We start from the raw sequence: 15,977 nt of genomic DNA on the forward strand, positions 1-15,977 counted from the left end.
CTTCATCTACTATGATTTGGTTGCGTTCAGAGGCGAATCTCCTCTGCTTCTGTCTTATGGGCTTGACGTTCAGGTCGACATTGAGGGAATGACAAGAGATAAAGGGATCGATCCCTGGCATATCCGAGTGGCTCCAAGCAAACACATCTGCGTTCTAGGATAGGAAGTTAATCAACTATTGTTTCTCCCTCTCTACAAGGCCTGACCTTACCCTTTTCGTTCTTTCTAGCTTATGAGGATCTATCTGCACATCAATGAGGGGCTCTTCGGTAAGAACCATAACCTCACCCTCCCCTCCGATCGCTTTGGGGGGAGGATCCTATAATTGCTATCTCGTATTATCAAATCGGGCTAGAGCTTTTCCCTTACCAATAATTTTTATGGTCACTAAGTAACATTCTTCGGTTGCAATCTGATCCCCATGGATGTCAATCACCTTGCTTCCATCTGGGCTTAAACATCTTATTACCTAGTGTAGAGTTGATGGGACACCCTGGACCCTGTGAATCCATCCTCTTCCCATCAAGAGGTTGTAAGACGGATGGATCTCAATGACCACGAAGTTCTCTGTCAAAACTCTTTCAGCAACTTATATTGGTAATTCCACCATACCAATGGGCTCTACCCATTTCCCATCAAACCCCAGCAATGGATTCCCGGTGGGTTTGAGCTTTTCTGGCTTAATTTCGAGCCAGTCAAATGTTATTCTCGTCATGACATTTGCACTGCTCCCTCAATCAGAACTCTCCACACCAAGCATTCTGCCACTGTCAAACTGACTACCAGAGGATCTTCGTGTGGGACCTGTACACGCAGCAGATCTGTTCTGGCAAATTTTTATCTGAACTAATGCACTCTGCTAGTGTAGAGTGTTGATGTTGTCGATCCTTTTCTTCATCTGTGCTTAGCAGAGGCGCATTCAGAGTAATTCTTCTGACTCTTAGATTGGCTTTGGTCGGCCGTGAATTGCATTTATTATCCAAACGGGCTGTGCGTTATGGTAGCTTAGCTTTTAATTCTTCTTCACTTGCTCTGCCGGCTGACCTTGCTCCATAGTTAGTTCTTAGATATATCTTGCAAACTCTCCCCTGGCTATCAGCATCTCTATTTGGAAAAAACTTGTACCAAAATAAAAAAAAGTGAAGTGGCAAGTGACATTCTAGCCGAGTGCTAAGTACTTAAGTCAAGTAAGTAGCAAATGGCACTACGAGCTGAACGCCAGACACTTGCACGAAAATAAAAAGGTGAAATGGCAAATGGCATTCAGCCGAGCACCAAGTACTTGAGCCAAGTAAGTGGCAAATGGCACTACGAGTTGAACTCCGAAAACTTGCACTAAAATAAATAAAAAAAAGTGAAGTGGCAAGTGGCATTCTAGCCGAGCGCTAAGCACTTAAGCCAAGTAAGTGACAAATGGCACTACGAGCCGAATGCCAAAAACTTGCACCAAAAATCGACTAATGGAATGTTATCACGGATGAGCACCAGGTGTGAGCCCAAAGGGAAAAGCAACAAGATAAGTGTTAAGAGATGGAACAAAAGTCGGCCAAAAGTCATTCATTCCATTCAATTCATTGCAAATTCTGAGTTATAAGAATGAAGTATCCTGATGAAATGAATACAATGCAAAAGGATGGCACATTTGTAAGTTCCTAGCTAGCCATATATGTTCCCTTGGTCTCTAGACCACGCTCGACATTTTCCTCACCATCATTAACTGTCCCATCTCCTTGGGGAGAAGAGTCGAGTTGGATTATCATTTCGTTATGTTGAGTTCCGCCCTCAGCAACAGGTGTAGGGGGAATCATGGAGGATAAAGGGGGAACATCTAGAGGTTGATCAGGTGAAGGGATAGGAACGACCCTAGAAGATGCAATCTCTTGTCATTCTTCAAAGATACGCTCGGTAAGTGTGGGGTCCGAGTCAACATAGACTCCTGGGGGACTGATCTTCAATTCCTTGTCAACATCATCTGGGCTGGCGTAAACAACTCTACACTTCAAGAATTTTTCCTAGGGAACCTGGTCGTGGGTTCAATTCCCACAGACGGCGCCATTGAAGATGCAAGAAATTTCTCTCTCGATTTGGAAAGAATAACTCTACACTTCAAGAATTTTTCCAACCACTTTTCTCTCTATTTTCTACTTATTTATAGACTATCACAAACCTTTTAGAAGTTTCCTAACCAACCCCTCATGCTGGGCTTCCTCTTGATCATGGTCTGACCCTTTGGATTGGGCTTCTAGCCTCATCTTACATTCCTTGGCCAGACCCTTGAGGATCTGGTTCGAACCAATACCACTTACCCGGGTCACTTCTAGCGATCTGGGTCGCAACCGGCCCATGCTGTTTTTGGCATCCTCATAAACAAATTCAATTTTCTGTTTGTTTTTAAAACTAGCCTTTCATTAAAAACTTTTAGGATAGTGATATCACTAAAACAAACTTTTTTTATGCGTGTTTTGGTTAGAAGTGTAAAAACCAATGTAGAAATTGTAACGGTAACTCAATTTTTGAGGTAATTTAAGTGCAACTATAGGTTAAAAAGCACGGAAGTGTTGTGGCTAGTAGTGTCCTAAAATTTCTTTTTCGACACAACGGAGTGTTTTTGTAATTTTTTTGTTTTTATTTTTGAAAATTAAGATGATTGTATATATATATATATTTATATTATAATAATAATAATAATAATATATGTATATGATAATATTTACAATTTGGTTCTTGGATATAGTCAATGGATAAGCTGGGTTGCCCATGTTTTGAGCTGGGTTCTCTGTGTTGGGCTGTAATGTCCCTAAAAGGATTTTAAGTCTCTTAGGTTCTGTTTGTTTCGACGTAAAATATTCTTTTTGAAACATATATATATTTTTTTTCAGGTAAAATATTCTTTTATTTTTACTTTGTCGGTGTTTAGCAAAGGTTTACGTCGAGGTTGAGATAAAGTCCATCGGGCGAGACATGCAAAATAATTTGTCGAAAATTGATAGATAAGTTTTTTTTTGTTTTGTTAAATTTTAATATTTCTTTTCTTCGTAAATATTTTACCAACTAAACACCAGAGAATAAAAAAATATTTTTTAAAAAATATTTTAAGTCCAAACCAACGGAGCCTTAATCTCATTAGACTATAAAGTACAGTAATTGCTACTCTTTGATAAGGTCGGTAATTTGCCACCTATGTCTATTTTAGTAATTTGGCTCAAAATATGTGATACAAATCAATATTTAATTTGCTTGAGATAAAGATTAGAGTCGTGATCATGATAAATAAGCAACATTTTACCTTCAATCCCTAGTTTGGTCGATTCAACAAATCTTATCAGCTAAAGACACCTTACAACATTATGCTATATAGGTCCTATATTAAAGCAAAAGTAAAAAAATAAGAAAAACTAAAGAAAATGACGTGGGGGATTGCGGACAAATGAATAGGAACACGTGAAATGTAAGTACTATTTGATTAAAGTAATCAAGGGAAAAATAATGGTTTTACTCATGATTCATGAATCAAGTTAGCCTCCATTAATTTATTAGAGGCATAAAGCCATCAACAGGAACGTGTGAAAGATAAGCCAACTAAAATGAAAGATTAATCACAATGGATCTCTCCTATTAATAAATATATAAAGTTCGAAACCGAAATCTCTACAACAAACTGTAATTCATCCACTTGGATTACGAAGAAGTTCACAATTCAAATATTATTTCATTAACCTTCAATATTATTTCATTAACCTTCTAATTAATATATTCCTCTTAGGTTAATGGTTGATGAAGTCAAATGCATAATTTCTAATTAATATATTCCTCTTAGGTTAATAGTTGATGAAGTCAAATGCATAATTTACATATGCTGGCAAAATTAAAATTCAAAATATCACATTTATCCTTACTTTTTTAGTTCTATTACAATTTTTTACTTTTATTTTCCTTCGTGAAAGTCAAAGCTAAATTCACACTTTCAATATTACTCCTGATAAGGGGCTTGAGACGTTGCACACCACCCCGGCTGATGATCATTGGCACACTTCTCAACTTATAGTAGAAAAACTGTCCTGGACAAAAAGGTAAAAGGCTTACTTAAGTTTGATAAGGGGTACTCATGACTTTTGCATACTTATTAAACATGGGAGATCTATGTAGTTACAACACCTTCATTATAGCTTTTTTCAAAATTATAGTAGCGATTAGAGTTTCACAGTACATCATCATCGAGACATGGGAAAGAAGCGGGTTATAACAACTGTTATATTGTAAGGAAAAAAAAAAAAAAAAAGAACAGGGAAAGAGTTGAGTAAAGGAAATTTTTAGAAAATGGGTTGCTTACAAAATAAACAAGTTAAAACCACAAAAGATTGTGTATCATAGTGGAAGGGAGAGAGTTTAAGTCTTCATGCAAAATGAAGTGGGTTAATTAGTTCATTTGCCAAGAAAAAACAAAAACAAAAACAAAAACAAAGAAAGCTTAACGTCTTACAATTTTAATTTGTCTAAGCACTTATCGCTAAAGAAGGTAATCTAGTGATATTTTTTAACTTTAAAGTTGAGGGTTCAAGTCTTCATAAAAACATGTGAAAAAAAAAAAAAAAAAAAAAAAAGAATACTCGTTCTATGATAAAGTCTACCCTTAACTGAAACTGAATTAGTGTAGTCAATACCACTAATTAATTTTTTTCTAAATATTTCATCAACATTATTTTCAATTCCTACTTAAAACATTGCCTACTTCTGTTTGTTGAGGCTGTGGAACTTGATCACTCGCAAATTACACTTACAGAGAAATGCAATTGGTCACTTTCTTTAGACCGGTCGCACTTGTGTTGTGGAGATGCAACTTGTTGCTCTTGAGTAATTTAGGTTACAACGATAGTTCCGAGAAGTGCAAAAGTTGAATTGGTTACACCTTCTTGTTATGTGCGAAAATTGGTTTCCTTGTCTATTTTGGACTCTCCGATTAAAGTCCTACAATTGTGGGCAATTAAGTTGTCTTCTTATATATATTTGTACCGACCTTAGGCATGTGTGACAATAGACAGAGATTATTGTGCCTACACAAGACACAGAACTAGAGTGAGATTAACATGAATGAATTGACCACAATGCATATTACAAGGAGGATACACACAGTCCAAACCATCACTAAGAGTCCGAAAACTGTCAAATGAGTCCGTCACTAATTGGAGCGTAACAAAAGATCTTTAGTGACGGTAAAAAATAACTGTCACAAAAAAACTCGACCTTTAGAAACAGAACTTACTATCCCGAATAATATTGTCTCAAATATTTATTAGGGACGGTATTTAACGTCACTAATAGTTTATATATTAGAGACCATAATATTTGTTTATTAGGGGACAGCATTTACCGTCCCTAATACTTTATTTTATTTATTTCTTATTATTGTGAGATTTATATGTAACACTCACAAGTGGACGTGCACAAATCTTTGCAGATAGGGTTTACTTGTAAGGGTGTCGTATCCAATGAACTGGTGTAAAATAAGTTTATCAAATTCTTAAAATCCAAATTAACTTGAAAGTAAGATAATCGAATTGTGATGTTGAATTCTAAATTAACTAAATCTAAAAATAAAATAAACTAAAGAATAATAATTAAATAGGATGTAGAAAATAGAGAGAGATGATTAGGGGTATGATTTCACCACTAACATCGCACCACCTGTCAATTGCATCAATTTATTGGAGATATATCATATAACATGCACAGGGAATTAATCATGGCTACAAGCACGTATTAATTCAGCTAGAAAATAATATAATTTAAAGCCAAGCATGGACTATCTTCAATTGGTATAAACCATCTACCTATCTACTTTACTCTAGGGTGTAGCATGGTCTATCTTTTCTAGGCATAATCCATCAAATCTCTAACATTATATTCAAAGAAATACCATTGTGTAATCATCTCATTCACAATTATAAGAAGCGAATGAGTAGTGTTCGACCACAAGATTAAAATATCTAAGACAAAATAGAAAAATATTTATAATTGAATTAAAACTCTAAACCCGATTCTTATTGAAAAGTCAATTAAAAATCCTATAGATTTCACAATCATACATGATAAAAATTGTTCTCCAATAATTAAATACAATCAAACCAGTGTGCTAAGTTAGAGCTACATCACAACCCTAGCAAAGCGTTTAGCCAAGCATGACTGGAGTAGAATTCTTCATGGTTGAGGAAGACAACTTCACTGCCATGGATCGATCTCTTCTTCCTTCGGAATGCTCCTCTCCGATCTCAGCCTCAAGCTCCTCTATATGATGATTCAATGTTGTAGAGAACCCCTTTTAAATAATATAAGATCAGCCCTAAAGTTCCCTTTTTCATATAGGAGACATACATAGAAATTCTATCAAATAAAGACTCCAAAATTTGTATAGTCTTCTAGGCCAATTTTCACAAAGTAAACAACTGTTTTAGGGAATCCTCGTGAATACAAAAATTGTAGCTCTTTGAATTTCCTTTCAACCATTGCGGGAATTTAGCCGTATTGACACTCGAGAAGAGAGATACAACCAGATTACCAAAATAGGTTCAAGTTACCAACTTTGGCGAAAGTTTCCTTTTTGGAGAAAGAGTTTTCCCTTTCTTCTTCTTTCCATTCTAATCAACTTGTGGCTTCTTTTAGAATATTTTCTAAGTATAATTAGACTTGGATCTTTAACATTGCTTGGTCCCATGGAATGTCATCTTTTAAAGCTCAAAATCACTAGTCTTAACTGATTTTACAATTAAAGCCCTAAAATAAATAAAAACAATAAAGTAATGTAAAATCACAAATAAACTATTATTAAGAGAATAAAATATGCAAGTAAAGGGGGTAAAATGTATAACATTCAGTGCCTAACACACCCCCAAACTTACATATTGCTAGTCCCATAGCAATAAAACTAAAGAAAAACATAACTGCCACTTTTGTGGGAATCAGGATTGCATTTAGCGTATGCAACAAGCCTTTTAAACCCCTAGGTTACTCCTAGTGAACGAGTGAAGTCTCGTGAGAGTTTCCAAAGATGATACCCATAAACATACAACACAATTCAATCCTCTGGCGATTAACTTATTCTCATATCATCATAATAATCAGGGGAAAGACTACACAAAAGTACTTTAAAAATTATCATCTGACTATACTCTTTTGTCCCTATTTTCATATTTTATCTCAATGTTTCCCACACACTTATCTAACAAGAACAATAGCAAAATCAATCCCCAATGTTATGGAATTTGTAAACTAGCAAATCACCTATGTAGTAATGTCTTTTCAATTGAACCTAACTTCTATAACTTCAATTCCTCAGATCTTTTCTCAAGTTATTTTCTATGGCAAAATATTATTTTATTATTATTTTTTTTCTTTATACTTACCACCACTTCTTCATGCGAACACTATATGCATATGAGACATGAGCCCTGATTACTCCATGAAAGGGTTACGAAATTTATTTATTATTTTTTTTCTTTTTTTTAAAAAAAAAAAATATCTCTGCCATAGTAATAACCTTCCAAGTTTACCAATTCATATCCATCCATAGTCAACAAAATTCAACCGAAAATACAAATACCCATAGATAAAATTCTAGTGTGTATGTGAAATCCATCAAGGACCAACAATTACTAAATTTCCTATCATACTGGATAATGGAACCCACATAAAATAAAGCACGAAAGTTAGGGATTCAAGACGATCTCATAAAAGAATTTTAAAGAAACTTAAATGTCTTAATCCCCCTAACAATTCTCAAATAGTTGAATTAAGGTCAATATGCCAAAGAAAAATAATTGATTTTTTTTTAATATATATATTTGTTTTAACAACTAGAGTAAACTCTATGCCTCCAAACTATAATTGGACAGTGTCCTCACTGGGCAAAATTCAAAAGCAAGAAAAATAATAACTAAAAAGAAAAATAAAAACAAAGAATGAATAGTCTTGACATGATAGCTGGAATTAAAGCGATGGAGCATCGGGAGTAAGCCCGTAGTGAATCATAAGAGCGGACATCTTGTTCATCATTGACCTTTGAACTTGATGGATTTCTTGAATGTCAACTTTGAGTTGGGTCACCTCACCCAATGTTTGGAGAATTTGCCATGAAACTTTGATTTTTTCTCCAAATTTGTGCAAGCAATATGGGCAATCAAGTAATGGTAATGGAAGTGGGTATGGTGAAGGTTTGCTAATGTACATAGAAAAGGTGGTGTAGGTATAGTTATGAAGATGGATTTTTGTTAACTTTGATTTATACAAATAGAATTGGAGGAGTGTGGATATGGTAATATGTGGGATGGAATTTAGTAATGGATATAATTTAATAATGGGTTGATGGAATAATTTAATAGGTTTAAGTAATTGGGATGAGGCGGAGGAAAAGAGATGGGAAAGTATTGGAGGAGGGGAAACAAAGCCAAGTTTGCCCAAAAAAAAAAATTTTTTGACCCGTAGCCTTTTAATATAAATTTGTTTTTTCTGGCTGGGCGATGGTCGCTCAAATACCAACTGGGTCTGTTGCTTCCACCGTAAAAGAGATTTGTCGGTGCTGCTGGCTACTGCTGTGACGCCATTTCGGCCAATCGTTTGCCGGGTATTTTCTATGGGGATCATCGGAAAATATATATATATATATACGCCAGGGTTGAAGCTGCTTCTATGAGAAAAATTGGCCGGGCGATGGTCGCCGCCTTTTCGGTGCTGAAGATGCTTTTACTTCCATCTCGGAAAACAAATCATCAGAGCAATTTCTGGGCGATGGTTGCCCATGGCCGGTCGAATGATTGCCCGGCGCTGCTACTATTCGTTGGAAATTAAACATCGGCGACGGTCGTTGTCGAGTTGGGCGATGGTCACCCGAAAGCTGTTGTCCGTCGAAAATTCCTCCCCCCCCCCCCCCCCCTTAGGGCAATGGTCACACCAAGGCCAGGCGATCATTCGCCCGGACCTGCTTGTGCTACTCCGGAAATTCCATCCAGGCGATGGTAGCCCATGGGTCGGGCGATGGTCGCCCGGATCTGCTTGTAGTTCGAATTTTTTTTTTTTATTTTATTTTTTTGTTTTAGAATGCAAACTTCAAACAACTATAACTTTGGCATCGGAGGTCTGTTTTGGAGGATTTTTTTTTTTTTCATTTTGGGTATGATTACCACATACGCCCTCATGGATAGTCTGCAAAATCTACCTAGCTTTTGTGGGGGTAACACATTTCAAGTACAGTCCCAAGAAAGATCTTCTATACAACTGGTTATGCACTATAGCAGACTTTGCAGCATTTGATCTGATCTTTCTTGTTTCATCCCTTTGTTTGGGTAGAACACCATCTCGTATAAATGTTATGATTGGATCGATCCAACTCAGTTCATACGGTATGACATTCACTTGCCAAGGATCTGAGCTTGATGGTTCCTCAAAGATTGATAGTTGGCACAACATACCAATTGGAATCACCCTTGCCAGTGTTTCTCCAGAACTTGACGCATTGCAAGCTAAACGATTGGCGTCCTCGTTACATTCTCTTGGCAATTGGAAGAACTCAGTTTTATCAAAATCTTTTGCCTCACGAATAACAGCAGAACGGTATGCCTCCATTGTTTCATCCTTGGTTGCGTACTCCCCAGTCACCTGCCAAACGATCAGCTAAGAATCACTAAATAGGACTAGGTTTTTGACCTTTAGCTCTTTTGCGAACCTTAGTCCTGCCAACAATGCTTCATATTCTGCTTCATTATTGGTTGCTCTGAACTCAAGTCTGATTGCTTGACTTAGCGAGGTGCCTTCTCGCATCTGCAGTTTGATCCCAATTCATGCCCCCGCTTGATTCGAAGAACCATTAATGAAAAGCTTCCATAAAGGTCTTGCAGGATTTCTTTCGGGGTCTCCTTCGTCACATTCCAACAAGAAATCAGCCACCGCTTGCCCTTTGATTGCCGTTCTAGGTTCGTACGTTATGTCAAATGAGCTCAACTCTATTGCTTACTTTATCATTCTTCCCGACAGATCAGGTTTTTGCAAGATCACCCTTATAGGAAATGTGGTCAAAACGACTATAGGATGGGACTCGAAATAGTGCCTCAGTTTCCTCTTTGCATTCACCAATGACAGGATTACTCATTCGGCCTTCGAATACCTTCTTTTTGGCTTGGTCATTGTTTTACTGACATAGAACACTGGGAATTGCTTTTCTTCCTCACACCGTATCAGAGCGGCGCTTATTACAATCCTGGACACTCCAAGATACATGAAGAGCTTTTCACCTGGTTTTGGGGCAGTTAAGACTGGAGGGTTCCGCATATATTCTTTCAACTTGGTCAATGCCTGCCTTTGTTCATCCCCCTAAGACTGCTTGCCATGGCTTCTTATTGTGTTAAAGAATGGCTTGCAGCGATCAGACATTTTAGAAATAAATCAACTTAGTGCCGCTATTTGTCTGGTGAGAACTTGCACCTCTTTAACTATACTTAGCTCTGCATTATTCAGCAGAGCTTCCGCCTGGGCTGGACTGACTTCAATCCTTCTATTGTTAACCACATGCCACAAGAACTGCCCAGAACCTACACCGAACGAGCACTTGGTTGGGTTCAGTTTCATTCTGTACCTTCTTAGCACCCTGAACACATCTTACAAGTGTTGCAAATGATGGTCCTTCCTTCTGCTCTTTACCACCATGTCGTCAATATATGCCTCCACGGTCTTTCCCATTTGATCTTTGAAAATCTTGCTGACCAACCTTTGGTAAATTGCCGTAGCGTTCTTCAATCCGAACGGCACGACCTTATAACAATAGATCCCTCATTCAGTGACAAAAGAAGTCTTTTCTTCATCATTCGGATCTAGGGATTTGATTGTAGCCTAAGTAAGCATCTAGAAAGGTTAGCCATTCGTACCCAGTCGTGGCATCCACCATTTGGTCAATCTTTGGCAATGGAAAACTGTTCTTCGGGCATGCTTTGTTCAAGTTGGTAAAGTCAATGCAGACTCTCCATTTCCCATTCTTCTTTTGTACTACAACCACATTTAAGAGCCATGACGGATATTGAAATTCTTTAATGAACCCTACTTCCAATAATCTGTCAACTTCATCTGCGATGATCTGGTTGCGTTCAGAGGCGAATCTCCTCTGCTTCTGTCTTATGGGCTTGACGTTCAGGTCGACATTGAGGGAATGACAAGAGACAAAGGGATCGATCCCTGGCATATCCGAGTGGCTCCAAGCAAACATATCTGCGTTCTAGGATAGGAAGTTAATCAACTATTATTTCTACCCCTCTACAAGGCCTGACCTTACCCTTTTTTGTTCTTTCTAGCTTATGAGGATCTATCTCCACATCAATGATGGGCTCTTCGGTAAGAACCATAGCCTCACCCTCCCCTCCAATCGCTTTGGGGGGAGGATCCTATAATTGTTATCTCGTATTATCAAATTGGGCTAGAGCTTTTCCCTTACCAATAGCTTTTATAGTCACTAAGTAGCATTCCTTGGCTGCAATCTGATCCCCATGGATGTCAATCACCTTGCTCCCATCTGGGCTTAAACATCTCATTACCTGGTGCAGAGTTGATGGGACCCCCTGGACCCTGTGAATTCATCCTCTTCCCATCAAGAGGTTGTAAGACGGATGGATCTCAATGACCACGAAGTTCTCTGTTAGAACTCTTTCAGCAGCTTGTACTGGTAATTCCACCATACCAATGGGCTCTACCCATTTCCCATCAAACCCCAGCAATCGATTCCCGGTGGGTTTGAGCTTTTCTGGCTTAATTTCAAGCCGGTCAAATGTTATTCTCGGCATGACATTTGCACTGCTTCGTGGATCAATCAGAACTCTCCACACCAAGCATTCTGCCACTGTCAAACTGACTACCAGAGGATCTTCGTGTGGGAACTGCACACGCAGCAGATCTTAGTGTAGAGTGTTGATGCTGTCGATCCTTCTCTTCATCTGCGCTTGGCAGAGGCACATTCAAAGTAATTCTTCTGACTCCTAGATCGGCTCTGGTCGGCCATGATTGCATTTATTATCCGAACGGGCCATGCGTTATGGTAGCTTAGCTTTTGATTCTTCTTCACTTGCTCTACCGACCGACCTTGCTCCACAGCTAGTCCTTGGATATATCCTGCAAACTCTCCCCTGGCTATCAGCATCTCTATTTGGAAAAAACTTGTACCAAAATAAAAAAAAGTGAAGTGGCAAGTGACATTCTAGCCGAGCACCAAGCACTTAAGCCAAGTAAGTGGCAAATGGCACTACGAGCCGAACGCCAGACACTTGCACGAAAATAAAAAAGGTGAAATGGCAAGTGGCATTCAGCCGAGCACTAAGTACTTGAGCCAAGTAAGTGGCAAATGGCATTACGAGCCGAACGCCGAAAACTTGCACCAAAATAAAAAATAAAAAAATAAAAAAGTGAAGTGGCAAGTGGCATTTTAGCCGAGCGCTAAGCACTTAAGCCAAGTAAGTGACAAATGGCACTACGAGCCGAACACCAAAAACTTGCACCAAAAATCAACTAATGGAATGTTATCTCGAATGAGCACCAGGTGCGAGCCCAAAGGGAAAAGCAACAAGATAAGTGTTAAGAGATGGAATAAAAGTCGGCCAAAAGTCATTCATTCCATTCAATTCATTGCAAATTCTGAGTTACAAGAATGAAGTATCCTGATGAAATGAATACAATACAAAAGGATGGCACATCTATAAGTTCCAAGCTAACCCTATATGTTCCCTTGGTCTCTAGACCACACTCGACATTTTCCTCACCATCATTAACTGTCCCATCTCCTCGGGGAGGAGAGTCGAGCTGGATTATCATTTCATTATGTTGAGTTCCGCCCTCAGCAACAGGTGTAGGGGGAATCATGGAGGATAAAGGGGGAACATCCAAAGGTTGATCAGGTGAAGGGATAGGAATGACCCCAGAAGATGCAATCTCTTGGCATTCTGCAAAGATACGCTCGGCAGGAATGAAGTCCGAGTCAGCATAGACTCCTGGGGGACTGATCTTCAATTCCTTGTCAACATCATCTGGGCCGGCGTAAACAACTCTACACTTCAAGAATTTTTCCTAAGGAACCTGGTCGTGGGTTCGATTCCCACAGACGGCGCCATTGAAGATGCAAGAAATTTCTTGCTCGATTTGGAAAGAATAACTCTACACTTCAAGAATTTTTCCAACCACTTTTCTCTCTATTTTCTGCTTATTTATAGACTATCACAAACCTTTTAGAAGTTTCCTAACCAACCCCTTAGGCTGGGCTTCCTCTTGGGCTCTTCTTGATTATGGCCTGACCCTTTGGATTGGGCTTCTAGCCTCATCTTACATTCCTGGGCCCGACCCTTGAGGATCTGGTTGGAACCAATACCACTTACCCGACTCGCTTCTAGCGATCTAGGTCGCAACCGGCCCATGCCATTTTTGGCATCCTTATAAACAAATTAAATTTTCTGTTTGTTTTTAAAACTAGCCTTTCATTAAAAACTTTTAGGATAGTGATATCACTAGAACAAACTTTTTTTATGCGTGTTTTGGTTAGAAGTGTAAAAACCAATGTAGAAATTGTAACGGTAACTCAGTTTTTGAGGTAATTTAAGTACAACTATAGGTTAGAAAGCACGGAAGTGTTGTGGCTAGTAGTGTCCTAAAATTTCTTTTTGGACACAACGGAGTGTTTTTGTAATTTTTTTGTTTTTATTTTTGAAAATTAAGATGATTGTATATATATATATATATTTATATAATAATAATAATAATATATGTATATGATAATATTTACAATTTGGTTCTTGGATATAGTCAATGGATAAGCTGGGTTGCCCATGTTTTGAGCTGGGTTCTCTGTGTTGGGCTGTAATGTCCCTAAAAGGATTTTAAGTCTCTTGGGCTCTATTTGTTTCAATGTAAAATATTCTTTTTGGAACATATATATATTTTTTTTCAGGTAAAATATTCTTTTATTTTTACTTTATCAGTATTTAGCAAAGGTTTACGTCGAGATTGAGATAAAGTCCATCGGGCTGGACATGTAAAATAATTTGTCAAAAATTGATAGATAAGTTTTTTTTTTTTGTTAAATTTTAATATTTTTTTCTTCGTAAATATTTTACGACAACCAAATACCAGAAAATAAAAAAATATTTTTTAAAAAATATTTTAAGTCCAAACCAACGGAGCCTTAATCTTATTAGACTATAAAGTACAGTAATTGCTACTCTTTGATAAGGTCGGTAATTTGCCACCTATGTCTATTTTAGTAATTTGGCTCAAAATATGTGATACAAATCAATATTTCATTTGATTGAGATAAAGATTAGAGTCGTGATCATGATAAATAAGCAACATTTTACCTTCAATCCCTAGTTTGGTCGATTCAACAAATCTTATCAGCTAAAGACACCTTACAACATTATCCTATATAGGTCCTATATTAAAGCAAAAGTAAAAAAATAAGAAAAACTAAAGAAAATGACGTGGGGGATTGCGGACAAATGAATACGAGCACGTGAAATGTAAGTACTATTTGATTAAAGTAATCAAGGGATAAATAATGGTTTTACTCGTGATTCATGAATCATGTTAGCCTCCATTAATTCATTAGAGGCATAAAGCCATCAACAGGAACGTGTGAAAGATAAGCCAACTAAAAAGAAAGATTAATCACAATGGATCTCTCCTATTAATAAATATATAAAGTTCGAAACCGAAATCTCTACAACAAAGTGTAATTCATCCACTTGGATTACGAAGAAGTTCACAATTCAAATATTATTTCATTAACCTTCTAATTAATATATTCCTCTTAGGTTAATGGTTGATGAAGTCAAATGCATAATTTCTAATTAATATATTCCTCTTAGGTTAATGGTTGATGAAGTCAAATGCATAATTTACACATGCTGGCAAAATTAAAATTCAAAATATCACATTTATCCTTACTTTTTCAGTTCTATTACAATTTTTTTTTTTTTTTTTTTTTTCCTTCGTGAAAGTCAAAGCTAAATTCACACTTTCAATATTACTCCTAATAAGGGGCTTGAGACGTTGCACACCACCCCGGCTGATGCTCATTGGTACACTTCTCAACTTATAATAGAAAAACTGTCCTGGACAAAAAGGTAAAAGGCTTACTTAAGTTTGATAAGGGGTACTCATGACTTTTGCTTACTTATTAAACATGGGAGATCTATGTAGTTACAACACCTTCATTATAGCTTTTTTCAAAATGATAGTAGCGATTAGAGTTTCACAGTACATCATCATCGAGACATGGGAAAGAAGTGGGTTATAACAACTGTTATATTGTAAAAAAAAAAAATAAAATAAAAAAAATAAACAGGGAAAGAGTTGAGTAAAGGAAATTTTTAGAAAATGGGTTGCTTACGAAATAAACAAGTTAAAACCACAAAAGATTGTGTATCATAGTGAAAGGGAGAGAGTTTAAGTCTTCGTGCAAAACGAAGTGGGTTAATTAGTTCATTTGCCATGAAAAAGCAAAAACAAAAACAAAAACAAAGAAAGCTTAATGTTTTACAATTTTAATTTGTCTAAGCACTTATAGCTAAAGAAGGTAATCATGTGATTTTTTTTAACTTTAAAGTTGAGGGTTCAAGTCCTCATGAAAACATGTGAAAAAAAAAAATATATATATATATATATATATATATATATATGAAATGAAGAAGAATAAGAAGAAGAGAATACTCGTTCTATGATAAAGTCTTAAGAAGCTAGCTCACTTGAACCCCTAGCGCTTGACCCTTAACTGAAACTGAATAAGTGTAGTCAATACCATTAATTAAATTTTTTCTATATATTTCATCAACATTATTTTCAATTCCTACTTAAAACATTGCCTACTTCTTGTTGAGGTTGTGGAACTTGATCACTCGCAAATTACAGTTATAGAGAAATGCAATTGGTCACTTTCTTTAGACCGGTCGCACTTGTGTTGTGGAGCC

Source organism: Cornus florida, unplaced genomic scaffold (genome assembly GCF_030987335.1).
Source record: "Cornus florida cultivar Cherokee Brave unplaced genomic scaffold, ASM3098733v1 CherokeeBrave_3.0.0_Hap2_Chr05, whole genome shotgun sequence".
Classification (NCBI taxonomy): domain Eukaryota; kingdom Viridiplantae; phylum Streptophyta; class Magnoliopsida; order Cornales; family Cornaceae; genus Cornus; species Cornus florida.